Below are 17,234 nucleotides of genomic sequence, written 5' to 3' on the forward strand. Positions count from 1 at the left end.
TCTATTTCCATCATTTTGAGAAAGTTCCATACTGCCTTCCATAGTGGTTCCACCATTTTACACTACAACCAACAGTGAATAAGTGTTCCAATTTCTTCACAACCTTGCCAGCATTTGTTGTTTGCTGTTCTGTTAAATTTTGCTAATCTTACTGGGGTGATACGATATCTCATAGTTATTTTGATTTGTAACTATCTTAGAGCTAGGGATTTTGAACATTTCTTCATGTGTTTGTTCACCAACATTTTTAAGGTGGAAACATCTACACAGGATCATGAACCATCAGCTGGAGGGAGAAAACTGAATGTTGTGAGTCTTACTTTCTACCCTATCAGGGACGATCAGCTGCAGGTTCTCTGAAACTCCCTCCTCGGCAGCAGCATGAACCCACTGAGGGACAGAGAAGCTTTCTGGGTTCTTGAGGAAGCATGCAATAAAACATGCAATAAAAGTTTTCCTTATGCCACAATCAATAATCTCCACCTCCTTTTTCTGTTGCTCTTTCTGGTTTCTGGAAAAATTTCACAAAAAAAGAAAAAAAAATCTCTTCCTCTTCTGTGTTCAGCATAGTGCAGTCAGAATCTTCCTTCGAGGTGAAGAGCGTGAAATGTTACAGGAGTCCAATATGCTGTAAGTTGGGTCTGGTCTTTGGTTAACCTCCTCAAGTGTCAATTTCCTCATTTGTAAATCTGCAATAACAGGGCCTGTCTCAATGAGTTTTAATGAGGTTTAAATGAGGAAATTCTTTGTGCCCAGACACTGAAACAGCTGATCCCATTTAACACCCTAACTAAGCCTGAAATGAAAGTTTTACAAACCTCTATTTGCAATAACGATCCGGGTTCTCTCTGAAGCTGACTCCTAACTCAAATTCTCAGAGTTCATTAACGGTGGAATAAGAGTCAGATTTCTTTCAGGTGGACTCCAAAAAATAACATTTGTAAAGTCCTGTTTACATAGATTGGAAGAGATGATTCTAAGACTATTAAGCCGTATCTTCTCCAAACAAAATATCGACTGTATTTATAACTGTTCATTATAGAGAGTTCTCTCTAGACTTTCTTGTCTTTGTTTCCATTTGGATATATATGTATGTTTATGGTTCCAAACACATTATCCACCACAATCTGGCCAGTAAGCACAGAGATGAGCTATTCCAATCCCACTTCCTTCATACAGACATTGAATTTATATTAAAAAATAAAATTTATAATTACTCTTTTTCTTGTGCTAAGAATTCTGGGGGCCTTGTGGAAAGAACCTGTGTTGCAACTCCAATAGGTGCATGGTTGCGATCCACCAGCCATTCCATGAGAGAAGGATGGACAGTCTCCCCCACTCAGTTTGGAAGGTCAGCCTCTGAAAACCTACTGGACAGTCAGCTATGAGTTGGTTCCAACTCAATGGTATACAACAACAACAAACGAACAAAACCAGAAAGCAACAACAAATACAAACAACCACAACACAAACAACTTCAACCAACAACAAACAGTAACAACTACCTTTATGCTACTGAATCACACAATTTGTAAATATGACTCAGAAGGTCAACTGACTAAAAGGTCAATTCAGGTAAATATGGGCAGAAAATGACCATTTGTCATTTCCTCCACTACTATTTGTGTTTTTAATAGGACTTCTAATAGAAATGAGTGTATAAACTCAGTTGATATTGAGTGTCACTGCTGGCTCACATGGAACTTCATGTGTATGAGAGCAGAATGAGGATCCACAGAGTTTTCAGTGACTGACTTCTGATCACTAAGGTCAGAACAGAACAGGGAGACACTGGATGGTTCAAAATAAACAAAGCGGTCTGTCAGGAATGTATTTTTTTCTCCATACCTTTTCAATCTGTATGCAGAACAGATCATACGAGACGCTGGGCTGTATGAGGAGGAATGTGGCATCAGGATTGGTGGAAGAGTCATCAACAACCTGCGTTATGCAGATGACACAACCCTGCTTGCTGAAACTGAGGAGGACCTGAAGCACTTGCTGCAGATGGTCAAGGACTGTAGCCTTCAATATGGATTGAAGCTCAATATCAAGAAAACAAAGATTCTCACCACTGGGCCGATAGGCAGCATCACTATGGATGGTGAAGAGATTGAGATAGTTAACAGTTTTAGTTTGCTTGACTCCACAGTCAACACTCTTGATAACAGCAGCAGGAAATCAGGAGACAAATTGCAATTGGGAAAGTCATCTGTGAGGGACCTCTCAAGAGTACTGGAGTGCAACGACGTCAGGCTGGAGACTAAGGTGAGCCTGATCCAGGCTATAGTCTTTGCAATTACGTGCTATGCATCGGAGAGTTGGACAGTGAATAGGGATAATAGAAAGAGAATTGATGCCTTTGAGTTGTAGTGCTGGAGAAGAGTGTTGAATATCCCATGGACTGCTAGGACAACAAACAGGTTTGTCCTGGAGAGGGTGAAGCCAGAATGTTCCCTGGAGTCAAGGATTCTGAAGCTTCGTCTGACATACTTTGGGTATGTTGCAAGGAGGGACTGGTCCTTGGAGAGGGACATCATGTTTGGGAGAGTGGAGGAGAGGAAGACCTTCGATGAGATGGATCGATTCTGTGAGTGAAGTGGTGGGAATGAATGTGTTTGAGGCAGAGAGGTTGGCACAGGATAGAACGGTGTTTAGGGCTCTTGAACATAGGGTAGCTATGACTCGCAAGTGATTCGATGGCACATAACAACAACAACAAGGTTTTCTTCTTAGATGCCTTTCTATGGACTTTAACTTCTAAACTTGGGCTAACAGTTGAGTATGCTGTTTGTACCACCAGAACTCTTTGAGTTTATAGAAGTACATTTTTTCTCTCCTTTCATATTCAAGAGTGCTGAATATCCATCCCATATGAACAAATATCATTAAGAACAAACAGACATGTCTTGGAAAAGGTGCAGCCAGAATGCTTCTTGGAGGCAAAGAAGATGAAGCTTCATCTCACATTCTTTGAGCATGTTGCCAGAAGTTATTTCTTGGAAAGGAACTCCATGCTTTGAAAGGTGAAGGGTCAGTGAAAGAGAGGAAGCCCCTGAACCTGGTGGGTTGACACAGTGACTGCAGCAATGGGCTGGACCGTGTGAGAGATTGTGAGGATGGCATGGAATAGGATAGTGTTCAGATAATTTATTCATAGGATATTTTGAGTCATACCTCAAAACCACAACAATGCCTAAAATGAAAAAATAATCCCAAAATTTAACTACTACCAGTGAAGACAATGAGAGGTGAGATCTAGGGGAGTATCATTATTAGCTGATGAAAAAGTTAAAATACTTTCTGGAAGGAAAAAGTCAATCAAAGTATTTGATTAACAGAATGATTTTTTAAAACAATGGCAGGGACCGAATTTAGGAATGCAGGAAAGGAAGTGTAGGTGAGGAGAGCAGATGTGAAGACACAACCCATTATCCTGTTAAGAACCTAGGCTAATCGGTCAAGACAAACTTTCTGAAGGTTTTTTTCTTTACTAATTTCTTTATCCAACACTTACTAAATTTCTGGTAAGTGAAAGGCAATACTTCAGAGGCAGGAAAGATAAATTACAAAGATGATAGTACCAACTTTGGGGAATTGCAAGGCTTCACGGAAGAGACCTGAAGATCTGAAGCACTCACTGCAAAAGGTCAAAGATTATAGTCTTCAATACAGATTGAAGCTCAACATCAAGAAGACAAAGATTCTCACCACTGGGCCAATTGGCAGCACCATAATAGATGAATAAGAGATTGAAGTTGTTAGCTGCTACAGCTTGCTCAGATCCACAATCAACACTCAATACCAGTAGTCAGGAAGTCAAAAGACAAATTGCATTGGGAGAATATGCTGTCATGGGCCTCTCCAGAGTGCTGAAGTGCAACGATTTTGCATACAAAGGTGCGCCTAATCCAGGATATGGTCTTCTCAATTATTTGTTATGCTTCAGAAAGTTGGACAATGACTACAGATGACAGAAGAAGAATGGATGTTTTCGAGTTGTGGTGCTGAAGAAGAGTCTTGAACGTACCATGAACTGCCAACAAAACAAATCAGTCTGTCTTGGAGAAGGTGAAACCAAATCTTTCCGTGGAGACTAGGATTTTGAAGCTCTGCCTCACTTACTTTGGGCACATGGCCAAGAGAGATCAGTCCTTGGAGAAGGACATCATGCTCAGAAGAGTGGACAGACAGTGCAGAAGAGGGAGACTCCAGATGAAATGTATTGATACAGTAACTGGGGTGATGGGGGTTGGTGTTTCAAAATTAGTGAGACTGCCTCAGGACAAGGAAGGGTTCAGAGCTGCTATACATAGGGTTACTATGCATCTCAGGCAACTCAACCAATAATATTCTATGACAGGTTTGGAAGCATGAGTGAGTGGCATCCACTTCCTAAACAACTTGCCTCCAGAAACTCTATGAGCTATAAATGCCTATGACTGTCGATAGTTGTAGAGGGACCTTAGGCCTTTTGTTCATAGGATCACGATGAGTTGTACTTGACTCAAAGGCAATCAATAATAACAACATGGAAGAGACACATTTATAAACAAATATGTATGGTGCAATATAAAAAATGCTCTGCCCTGGCAGATGAAGGACTAGAACAGCTAATGTTTGATCTGAGTCTTGAAGTGAGAGGGGCTTCCGAGACAGGCAATGGAGGTAAAAGCATACTAGAAGGAGACATTAAGTCTTAAATAATAAAGAAGCAAATATAAAACTAGCATCCTCTTTAAAAAGTAAATAGTGATGCTATCCAATGGGAATCTCTTTATTTCTAGAGCTAACAAGATTATTTGTTGTTGTTGTGTACCATAGAGTCGGGACCAATTCATAACTGACCCTCAAGCAAGTTTTCAGAGGTAATTAATCACACAGGAGAAGACTGTCCATCCTTCTCCCACAGCTGGTGGTCTCAAACACCATGCCTTCGGGTTTGCAGCTCAGTTTCTTGCCACTAAGCCACCAAAGAAGAATGTTGAATATATCATGGACTGCCAGGAGAACAAACAGGTTTGTCCTAGAGAGGGGGAAGCTGGCCTGTTCCTTGGAGGCAAGGATTTTGAAGCTTTGTCCGACATACTTTGGACATGTTGCAAGGAGGAACCAGTCTTTGGAGAGTAACTTCATGCTTGGAAGAGTGGAAAGACAGAGAAAGAGAGGAAGACTAGGGTAATGAGGGTAGGTGTGTCTGAGAGAATAAAGTCGGCACAGGACAGAGCAGGTTTCAGGGCTGTTGTACATAGAGTCGCTATGAGTCGCAAGCAACTCGATGGCACATAACAACAATAACAACAACAATGGGATTATAGCTAGAAATTTAGCTGTTTTGATAATGTACTCATCCTCATTGCCATCAAGTTGGAACCAACTCATAGCCGACTCTTCAGTGGATTTTCAAAGGCTGTTGATTGTGTAGAAGGAGACTGTCCATCTCTTTTCTTCAAAACAGCTGTTGGATTCATATCACCTTCCTCTGAGTTGACAGTGCCACTCCTTATCCACTAAGTCATCAGTGCTCCCTGTTTTAATAATATCTCAAACAGAATTTTTGAAAGAGGAATTGTTTAGAGAGTCTCAGGTAGATGTATTTTTAAAGATCATTTGTGTTGGGAAAAAATTATTTCACCATCAACAATTGGAATATAATTTAAAAGAGTGCATGATGTTGTCATTTAACTAATATTACTTTTTATGGGCAGACGTATGTTTATATCATGTTGGTAAAATGGTGTGGTTTTTTGTTTATTTTGGTTTTGGATTTTTTGGGGGTTTTAGGGTACTAGAAGTCAAATTACTGTCACGGAAAAGAGTTCTAGTGAACACAAATGCCAAGTTCAATAATTTGAAGAAAAAGATTCCTAACCACATGATGTGTTTGAAGAACAATTTTGTTGGCATATATGACATATAGAAGTTTCTATCAAGCTCCTGTTTTTCTTATAATTCATTACAATTAACACTTTTGCTCTTTTTAAAATACTCTTATTTATGTACAATAGGTAACCCAGATAATAACTATCCTTAGCGAAAAGATAAAGCAACTTAATAAAACATAATATCTCCATATGGGTCCAAATATTATCCTACAGATAACAAACACATACAAAGGCAAATATCAATTGTTGACATCAATTTAGCCCCGTTTCTTGAAAACCCTATGCACACATAATCAGATTATTATAATCAGTTATTCCTCTGTCATTTTCAGAAGCAGATTACCAATTCTTTTTTCCTAATCTATATTCTGGAACTACTTCCAACAATGTTCTTCCAATAAACATAGGGTTTTCTCAGGCCTGTTATTTCAAAAGTGGATTATTGTCCTGTTTCTTATTCTGTCCGAGTCTGGAGGGTCCACTGAAACTTCTTCACTGTGGGAGAGCTTGCTGGCATTGGAAGTCCCAGCAGTGTAGCCTCCAGCATCACAGCAACACACAACCCACAACTGTAGGGCAAACTGACAACCTAGTGAAGCAGATCAAAGGAGAATCAGTGCTTTTGAATTGTGGAGTTGATGAAAGAGTATTGAGGATAACATAGACTGAAAAAGAACAACTCTATCTTGGAGAAAGAGTAACCAGAGTGCTCCTTAGAGGCAAGGATGTTAAACTTCATCTCACTTAGTTTGGGCAAGTTTTTAGCAGAGGCCAGTCGGTGGAGAGAGACATCACATGGGGAAAGGTAGAAGGTGAGAGAAAGAGAAGAAGACCTTGAAGGAGATGCATTGACAGGTTGACTACCACAATGGACTTGAGCATGACAGAGATCCTCACGATAATACAGGATAGGGCAAAGTTCAGATCTGCTGTTCCTTGTGAGTCATAGACAACTTAATGGCACCTAACAATAAAAGTCTTCCTTAGTCTGGAATCTCTGCTAAAATCTCTTCAGGGTAGATTTTTAAAGCCTCCGCTAAGAGACAGGTGGTAATTGCACAGGAGATGCATTTCCTGGGAACTGAATCTAGATCTCCCACATGGAAGGCAAGAATTCTACCACTGCCTCTAAATGTCCAATACCTCATTGCCATTAAGTTAATGCAAATAGAACTCTTAAATTCCCTTTTCAGTTCAGTGATTAATAATATTTTACTCCAATTCTCTGTTAATAAAACTAATAGGAAACTCTCGAGTGCCACCAGGGTCTGGCTGACAATTATCTTCACTGTGATTTCCTTTAAGCAGTAAACTGGTGACCATAATTGTCTTTCCTACTTCATCCCCAGAACCTAGAATAGTCTCTCTCACTCACAGATCAATCCAGTTGCCACGTTTTTATTGAGTTCTGGAGATCCTGTATGTGTCAGGGTAGAGCTATGCTCCATAGAATTTCCAGTGCTTGATTTTTCAGCAGTACATTATTTATGACTAATCTGGAACTTTCATTCAAGGTACCTCTGGGTAAACTAAAGAACAGCAAGCAGTTACTTGGCACAAAGTTAGAACCAACCTATAGATGACTACCAGCTGCTCTGAGGGAGAAAGATGGATAATCTCTTCCTGTGCAAATTACAACCTTGAGAAATCAGCTGTTTGTCAATTGACAGTTTGTCAATTCTGACCCAATAGCAATGAGAGAAAGAGAGATGGGCAAACTCAAACATTCAAACTTTTGGATAAGAGTTTAGCATGTTAACCATTTGCACTATCTTGGAACTTCAACAAGAGAATAGAAATAAAAGCTGAATGAATTCACATCTTCATCTTATATGAATGTAACTGTATGAAAATTAAAGAAAAATCCAGTCTACACATATACTATTAAAAGCCAATGAGTCAGTTTTCAGAGCAGACAAGACACACACAAATGCCCACAGCATAACACATTCACCAATATAGTTCACCACATAAACATCTATTTGGATCAAGAGCCAATTAGAAACTTTCTAAGAGACAGGCATGCTAGTCATAAAATCCTAGTATCAATTGTTTTAATCTTGCAAGCAATGATAATTACTCTGTCTGATATCTGAAACTCAATCTTTTCAAGTATTCATGGAATGGTTACCTTGCTAGAAGACTTAAGCCTTAGTGCAACGGCGTATTTGAGATAATGTTAGTTATCATATTTATGTTCATATTTATGTTAAGAAATCTCTTAGGTGTTTATCTCATTTTTTTTCTTACAAGATCCTCTAAAAGGTATTCTTACCCAAATTATACAGATGAAGAGATTGAAGATTAGGGAGTTTAAAAGACTTTTCTGAAGCCCACGCTGCTACTCGGTGATAGGAACAGGATTCAAACCAAGTCTGGTACATTTGCCTGCTTCTGGAGTTGGCAAAATTTTTAAGGGTTAGAAAGTAAATATCTTAGGCTTTGTATGCCATTCAACCTCTAGTTCAAGGTCTCAGCTCTGTCGATAGAACATGGAGACAACTATTGACAATATGCAAATAGATCAGCACAACCATGTGTCACATTATTTCTAGTCTTGGAAATTTAAATTTTATACAATTTTCATGAGTCAAAAAGTATTCTTTTTCTTTATAAATTTTTTTCAACCATTTAGAAATTATTAAAAATAACTCTTAGCAACAGACTGCATGAAAACAAAGAGTAAACTACATTTGGCCTATGGGTCAAACCCTGAATGATTGATTATACTCTGTTTCAACGGATTTAGAGCTATTCGGAGTGCTTTGATGCTCCTTAGAGGCAAGGATGGAGAAACGGCATCTCACATAATTTGGGCATGTTGTCAGGAAGGAACATACTTTGGAAAATAACATCATAGTGGAAAAAGTAGAGGATTAGCAAAAAGAGACACATCAGCAACAAGATGGAATGACACAGTGACTGCAACAATGGTTTGCACATACTAGAGATGACTAGAATGCTACAGGAGAGGGCAAGGTTTCCATGTGCTGTTCTTAGGGTCACAGTCGACTCAACGGCACCTAATAACAGTAACAGCAGCATAGATGCCTGGGAAATTGGTTTAAGAAAAGGTAAAGGGAGCTCTGGTCGCCTAGCGGCAAGAAGTTACATTACAATCCTGAAGGCACGCAGTTTGTGGCCACCAACTGCTCTGTGGGAGGTGGATGGGCAATCTTCTTTCCTGTGATTCACCACCTCTGAAAACCCACTGGAGGGCCAGCTATGGGTCAGTTCCAACTCTCTGACACATAACATCACCAACAACACAAAGGAGATTTAAAAAAAAATACCTGTGTCACTTTCAATTAAATAAAAGATTAAAGCTGATAAGCCAGGAAAAGTTGACTTTTTTGTTAAATCTTGTGGTCTTCTAGAAGACTCTGGTGGTCTAGTTTTGAGAAACTGCACTGTCAACCCACTGGCATGCAATTAAAATTCTTCAGTTACTTCACAGGAGAATTAGGCAATCTCTTCCCTTGAGATTTACAGCCTCTGAAAACCTACTGGAGGGTCAGCTATGAGTCAATTCTGACTTGATGACACATACAACAACAATGATCTTTCGGTATCATCATTGTTGTTTATTACATCCTGTTGAGGAAGCTTCAACTCATATAGACTGTACAAAAGCACAAAACTCTGCTTGGTTGTATGCCATTATCACAACCGTGTTATATTTGAGCCTGATGTTGGAGCCACCATGGCTAAAACACAGATTGAATATAAGTAATAATTTACAGTTCTGGAAAATGTTAGGAGCTCTGCTTCTACTTCTTACTTTCTCTGGGTCAATCTGTTTTCTCATTGTACTTGGACTGTGTTACTCAGAAAGCAAAAGGAACCTGGCAGTAATAGAGCCAAAACCAGGGTACTCAAGACTTCTGCCTTCTTCTATTTCTTCCTTGCCATCTGTTTCACTTAATATTGGCTAAGAGCAGCTGAATGCCCAAAATCAAGGTCAGAGTAAAAATTAAGTGTTATTTCCATTTCATGAAAATTTATGTAGTAAAGAGCTGAGTATTTTATCTTTCTTACTTAGCTGTGAACATGCAACTATCAAATTGTATATCAAGATAAGTGCCACACTCCAGCCATATATCCACATTAAGAAGAGGAAAACTTTCTCTGAGAACACTTCCTGGATATTGCACATATCACTTCTGCTTGTGTTCTTTTAGGAGAAACAAAGCTGCAAAAGAGTCTGGGAAGGGCAGACTTACATTCTTGGTACTCAAACAGCCAGTTAATATTTGAGAGGGTTTGGGGATTTGTTTGGTTTTTATTGTTGTTGTTATTTTTATTTTTATGTTTATCAGGAAGTTGTTGTTATGTGCCATGGAATCGCTGCAAATCATAGCGACCCTATGTATAATAGCCTTAAACTCTGCTCTATCCCTTGTCAATCTTATTGTCTCTGACATACCTATCACCATTATCCCAGTGACTGAATCAATTCATCTCATCCAGGGTCTTCCTCTCTTGCACTGTCCTTCTACCCTCCCAAGAATGACGTCCCTCCCAAGGACTGATTCCCTCTTGCAACATGTCCAAAGTATGTCAGATGAAGCTTCAGAACCTCCAAGGAGCAGCCTGGCTTCACCCTCTCCAGGTTGAATTTGTTTGTTCTCCCAGCAGTCCATGGTATATTTAATACTCTTCTCCAGCACCACCACTCAAAGGCATCAACTCTATCATCCCTAGTCATTGTCCAGCTTTCTGATGCATAGTAAATAATTGCAAAGACCATGACCTGTATCAGTCACACCTTAGTCTTCAGAAAGATATCATTGCTCCTCAGTACCTTGGAGAGGTCTCTGACAGCAGACTTTCCCAGTGCAATTCATCTTTTAATTTCCTGGCTGCTGGTACCAAGAGTGTTGATTTTAGAGCCAAACAAACTGAAGCTGTTAACAATCTCAATCTCTTCATCATCTATCATGATGTTGCCAAGTGGCCCAATAGTGAGAATCTTTATTTTCTTGATGTTGAGCTTCAGTCCATATTGAAGAAGGTCTTTGACCTTCTGCAGCAAGCACTTCAGTTCCTCCTCATTTTCAGCAAGCAGAGTTGTGTCATCTGTATAATACAGATTGTTGATGAGTCTACTTCCAATCCTGATGTCACATTTCTTCTCATAGAGCCCAGCCTGCCAGATAATCTGTTCCACATACTGACATCAGGGTTGGGGTAAGACTGAGGAAAAAATGGTTAAATTATATATATTGCATTGAAACGGGTGAGGGAGAGAATAACTTAAAAGCAATATATGATAGGGTATTATAGTTATCACAAGAGTACAGAATTAAGGTTGCATAGTGGAGTGTACTTGGGGAGGTGGGAGGGATGCAGGGGGATTGTATACCAAAGAAGGAATTTTTCTTTTGCTTTTCAAAGAGAGGAGCAAATTGGGGGGCGGGGGGAGGAGGAGGGAGGGTTAGGCAGGGAGAAAAGTGCAAGAACGAATGAATGGAAATCCAAAACCTCTGTAAATGTTCATTAAATTAATAAAATAAAATTTTTTCAAAAAGAAAAGATATGGAGATAGGGTACACCATTGATGCACACCCTTCCCAATTTTTGAACCATGCAGTGTTTCCTTGCTCTGTTCTGATGACTGCCTCCTGGTCCAAGTATAGGTTTTGCATAAGTACAATCAAGTGTTCTGGGATTCCCATTCTTCTCAGAGTTAGCCACAGTTTCTTATGATCCACACAGTATAATGCCTTTGCGTAATCAATGAAACAAAGATAGACATTCTTCTGGTACTCCTTGCTTTCTGCCAAGATCCATCCAACATTAGCTACAATATCCCTAGTACCACGATCCTGTCTAAACCCAACCACAGTTTGTTGTGATCCACACAGTCAAATGTCTTTGCATAGAAGAGGAGAAAAAATATTATCCAATATTAAAACTTATTATTAATACATGGGTGAGGGATGTTTTCCATCTTCTTTTCTTCCTTGATATTTAACATCTGTAATATCATACAATCTGCAGAAAAAACCACTGGAGAAGCTCAATATCAGCTGTGAAAACTAGACCCGGAGCTGATTGTGGAACAGACCACCAACTACTCATATGCAAGTTCAAGCTGAAGCTGAGGAAAATTAAACCAAATATACAGGAGCCAAAATATGACTTTAATTCATCCCACCTGAATTTCAGAATCATCTCATGAACAGGTTTGAGGCCTTGAACACTAATGAGCGAAGACCAGATGACTTGTGGGAGGATGTTAAATGTATCATCCAGGAAGAGTGTAAATGGTCATTACAAAGACAGAAGAGGAAGAAAAGACCAAAATGGATGTCAGAAGAAACTCTGAAGATTGCACTCAACGTAGAGAAGCCAAAGCATAAGGGAGAATTCAAGACATTAAAGAGCTGAACAGAAGATTCCAAAAGGCAGCTCAGAATGACAAAGCAAAATATTACAATGAAATGTGTAAGGAGCTAGAGTCAGAAAATCAAAAGGGCAGCACTCGTTCAGCATTTCTTAAGCTCAAGGAACTGAAGAACAAATTCAAACCTCGAGTTGCTATAATCAAGGATGCTTTAGGCAGAATGTTAAATGATCCAGGAGGTATCAAAAGAAGATTGAAGGAATATACTGAGTCATTGTATAGAAAGGATTTGGCAGATACAGAAGAATTAAATGAAATAACATTTGAGCAAGAGCCTATTGTGATGAAGGAAGAAGTTCAAGCTGCTTTGAAGGAAATAGCAAAAAATAAGGCCCCCAAAATAGATGGTATACCAATTGAAATATTTCAGTTAACAGATGATGCCCAGGATGTGTTCACCAAGTTGTGCCAAGAAATCTGGAGAACAACCACTTGGCCAACTGACTGGAAGAGATCCATATTTGTTCCCATCCCAAAGAAGGGTGACCCAACTGAGTGCGGAAACTACAGAAAAATATCATTGATTTCACATGCAAGCAATATTCTACTGAAGATTATCCAAAAACGATTAGAACAGCACATCAGCAGAGAATTGCCGGAAGTCCAGGCTGGGTTTAGAAGGGGTCGTGGTCCTAGGGATATTGAAGCTGATGTTAGATAGATCTTAGCTGAAAGCAGAGAATACCAGAGAAATGTCTATCTGTGTTTTATTTATTATGCAAAGGCATTTGACTGTGTGGATCATAACAAACTGTGGCTGACTCTGAGAAGAATGGGAAACCCAGAACTTTTAATCGTGCTAATGTGAAACCTATACTTGGAGCAAGAGGCAGTCATCAGAACAGAGCAGGGCAATACTGCATGGTTCAAAATTGAGAAGGGTGTACGCCAGGGATATGTCCTATCTCCATAACTTTTCAACCTGTATGCAGAGTAGATTATATGAGAGGCTGGGCTCTATGAGGAGAAGCGTGGTGTTAGGATTGGTGGAAGATCTATCAACAATCTGTGATATACAGATGACACAACCCTGCTTGCTGAAACTGAGGAGGACCTCATGCTCTTACTGCAGAGGGTTAAGGACTGCAGCTTTCAGTATGGACTGAGGCTCAATGTGAAGAAGACAAAGATTCTCACCACTGGACCAATCAGTATCATCAGAATGGATGGCAAAGAGATTGAGATTGTTCACAGCTTCAGTTTGCTTGGCTCCACCGTCAACACTCTTGGCACCAGCAGCCAGGAAATCAAAAAGCATATTGTGATGGGAAAGTCTGCAATTAGGGACCTCTCTAAAGTACTCAGGAACAACGGTATCTCTCTGGAGACTAAGGTGTGCCTGATACAGGCCATGGTCTTTGCACTCACTTGTTATGCATCAGAGAGTTGGACAATGACTTGGGAGGACAGAAGGAGAATTGATGCCTTTGAGATGTGGTGCTGGAGAAGAGTATTGAATGTTCCATGGACTGCCAAGAAAACAAACAGATCCATCCTGGAGATGGTTAAACCAGGCTATTCCTTGGAGGCAAGGATTCTGGGGCTTCGTCTGACATACTCTGGACATGTTGTAAGGAGGGAGAGGTCCTTAGAGAGGCACATCATGCTTGGTAGGGTGGAGGGACAGCGCAGGAGGGGAAGACCCTCTATGAGGTGGATTGACTCAGTGACTGGGATAATCTGGATGGGTGTGTCAGAGGCAATGCGATTGGCACAGAATAGAGCAGGGTTTAGGGCTGTTGTACATAGGGTCGCTATGAGTCGCAAACGACTCGACGGCACATAACAACAACAATATCATACAAAAGCTTCAATCATTATTTTTCTTTGTTACACAAAGTCTTGGGTTATTTATTCAAACTGCACCTCACTCACACTTTCCTAGTACACTTATAGCCACCAATATCAATATAATTCCTTCTTAGTCATCTTCTTTTCTTATCTTTACCTGATGCCATTCTAACTTCTGTCAACTAATTTTAGCACTCTGCTAACATATTTCAAAGTAGAATAGTTGTTTCAGGTTAGCCTGACTCCCAATATCAACTCTGAGAATCCCATTGAATGAATCTTCCATTCCATGGTTTTATTGAACATTTATCACAGACCACACCTGCTACGAATTTAACTCAAGAAAGTACTTGACTCACCAGAGGCACAGACATCAATTCTTCCTGAGTCCAAAAATACATTAATAAATGATGAAGTAAAACCCACAAATACAGAGAAAGATGCCTATTTTGTAACTCATTTTTTATTGATTCAAAGTCAAAGAGCTATAGTACAGTCTCATCAGACATTATTAATAAATCAGTATAACAACTTTGTGATTCATTCAACTGATTGATGTACAAATCTAAATTTTAAAAACAATACATTAGTTTAATAATGTTCAGTAGCACAGGTACTAGGAAAGTTAGCTCAGCAGTAGAATTCATATTACAGACTGAATTTGGGAGAATAAAAAGAAACACTTCTCTTTATTTTTTTTCCTATTTAAAAGTACAAATTAATGTCACTAGAGGGTTTTTTTTAAATTTGTATTTCTTGTAGAGTCATTCTCTGGTAAGAAGAGGGAACAGTACCATTGAAAAGACCTTTTTTCCTGAAAGCTATTTTTTTTCCCCACAGCTAAAGTCCTCTATTAAAGAGTTAGAATGAGAAGTACTTGTTGAATGTCCTAGATTATATACAGCAGAAAACAGACTGCTCTGGGAGTGGCACCACTTCTTATAATAAGTAGTCTTCCAAGTAGCCTGAGGTCAGTATGGATACTTGAAGTTTTCTTGTTCTTACTAGTCAGTCAGTATCTCTCTTTAAAATCTAAATAGGCAAATATGAATGTAAAGAATTGGGAACAGACCATTGCATTTTGAGATTTAATCAGCCACTATGGAATTTAGCGGAGAAACTAACTGTAAAAGGCAATTTGTTTAAGAATATGATGCAACATTACTCATTCAGAAAGAAAAATGCTGTGAGTGGAAATAGTATACTAAATAAAATTAATTATTCACCAATGAATAACATTGTATGGTCCTGCTTATGTGACATATCTATGATAAATAAGTGTATAGACTATGAAGTTCATAAGTAACCAAAGATAGAGAGGAGGTAGGTGAGAAAGGATACCTAATTGCTTAAGATACACTGAGTTTCTTTCAAAGGTTATGAAAATTTTAAAAACAGATAATTGTGATAGCTAAACAACGTGCTGAACGTAATTGGTGTCACTGAATTGTCCGTGTAAGGAATGTTCAAATGGCAAATGTTTTGTTACATGCTGCTGTTGTCATTGTCAAGCACGACTCATAGCGACCCTATGAACAAAAGGCTGAAGCCCCCTACAGCTATCGTCATCTACCAAAGTTCATAGAGTTTCCGGAGGCATGTTGTTTAGGAAGTGGTTGCCACTTCTGCTTCCACAGATCTTTATAATTAAAAAATGCTTTTTAGGTTATGCTTTATGAACAATGGGAGACATAAAGTAGATAAGGTCTTTCTTCTGCCTAGAAATTGAGTATGACACAAAGGAAGCAAAGATAGTAGGATGTTGAAACTTGGTTTACACCACAAAAGTTGTATGACCTCCAACTACTCCATTAAGAATACTGCTGAGTGGATTTTCACCAGATGGTGAAGAAACTTGGATAGACCATTGCAACTTTCAGTTACACTGCTAATTAGTCATAAAACACAAGTTTCAAGTAATATCTAAACCTATATGACATTCCATATTGATCTCATTTTTATTCCAGGTGAGTAACACGGACATTATCCAATAGTGTTCAATATATCAAACCTTTTAACATTTTGGAAAGAGTTTAGTATGTCTTCCTTCCACTTTTTTATTGCACTGATTTTTTTTTGTCATTGTTTACTGTGATCTAGTTGACCCCAACTCTTGGTGAAGCCTTCTGCAATGGAATAAAACATTGTCCTGTCTGACCTATCCTATGATTGAATTAGATTTGATCATTGTTAATGACAATTTTTTTTTTACTGCTACTTCGAAAGTAGATTGTCAAGCCTTTCTTCTAATATGTCTCAGTCTGGAAGTTTCTCTGAAACAAGTTCAGCATCACAGCAACAAGTAAGATTTCATAGACAGATGAGTGACAGCATGCATGAGGCTCACTAAGAATCATATTGATGTATTGGTCTTTTGAAATGTTGTGGGGATTTTATTAGCAAGGATTTTGTTAAGTGCTCTCTTAATGTTTTGTTAAATTCACTTGTAAAACCATCTGGTCCAGGGCTTTTCTTGTTTGGAAGTTGTTGCTTAATGACCTGCTCAATATCTTTTGTTATGGGTGTGTTCAGATGTCTGTGTCAGTTTGAGCAGGTTTTGTATTTCTAAATATTTGTCCATTTCCTAGAAGTTTTTATATTTGTTAGAGTATAGTTTTTCCATAAAATTCTATTATAATCGTGTGATTTCAATTAGTTTGGTTGTGATATCACCTATTTCACTTCATATCAATTTATTTGTGTCTCTCCTTTCCTTTGTTATATTTGCCAGTGGTTTGTCTATATAATTGATACAGATGAGGGAAAGAATAATTTAAAAGTGATGTATGATAGGGTATTATGATTATCACAAGAGCCCACAATTAAGGTTGCATAGTGGAGTGTACTTACGGTGGTGAGAGGGGTGTGGGGGGGTTGTATACTAAAGAAAGAATTTTCCTTTTACTTTTCAAAGAGAGGAGTGAACTGGGCAGGGCGGGGGAGGGCTGAGTAGGGAGAAAAGTGCAACATTGAATGAATGGAAATCCAAAGTCTCTGTAAATGTTTGTCAAAATTATTAAAATAAAATCTAAAAAACAAACAAAAAACCCCAACGTTTGGTTCTATTGATAGTTTAAATTATTTTTCCATTTTCTATTCCAATTATTTCTATGCTAATTTTTTTAATTATTAAATTTTATTAATTTTAA

The sequence above is a fragment of the Elephantulus edwardii genome, unplaced genomic scaffold, assembly GCF_000299155.1.
Source record: "Elephantulus edwardii isolate Elephantulus edwardi_28Jun2011 unplaced genomic scaffold, EleEdw1.0 scaffold00041, whole genome shotgun sequence".
Classification (NCBI taxonomy): Eukaryota; Metazoa; Chordata; class Mammalia; order Macroscelidea; family Macroscelididae; genus Elephantulus; species Elephantulus edwardii.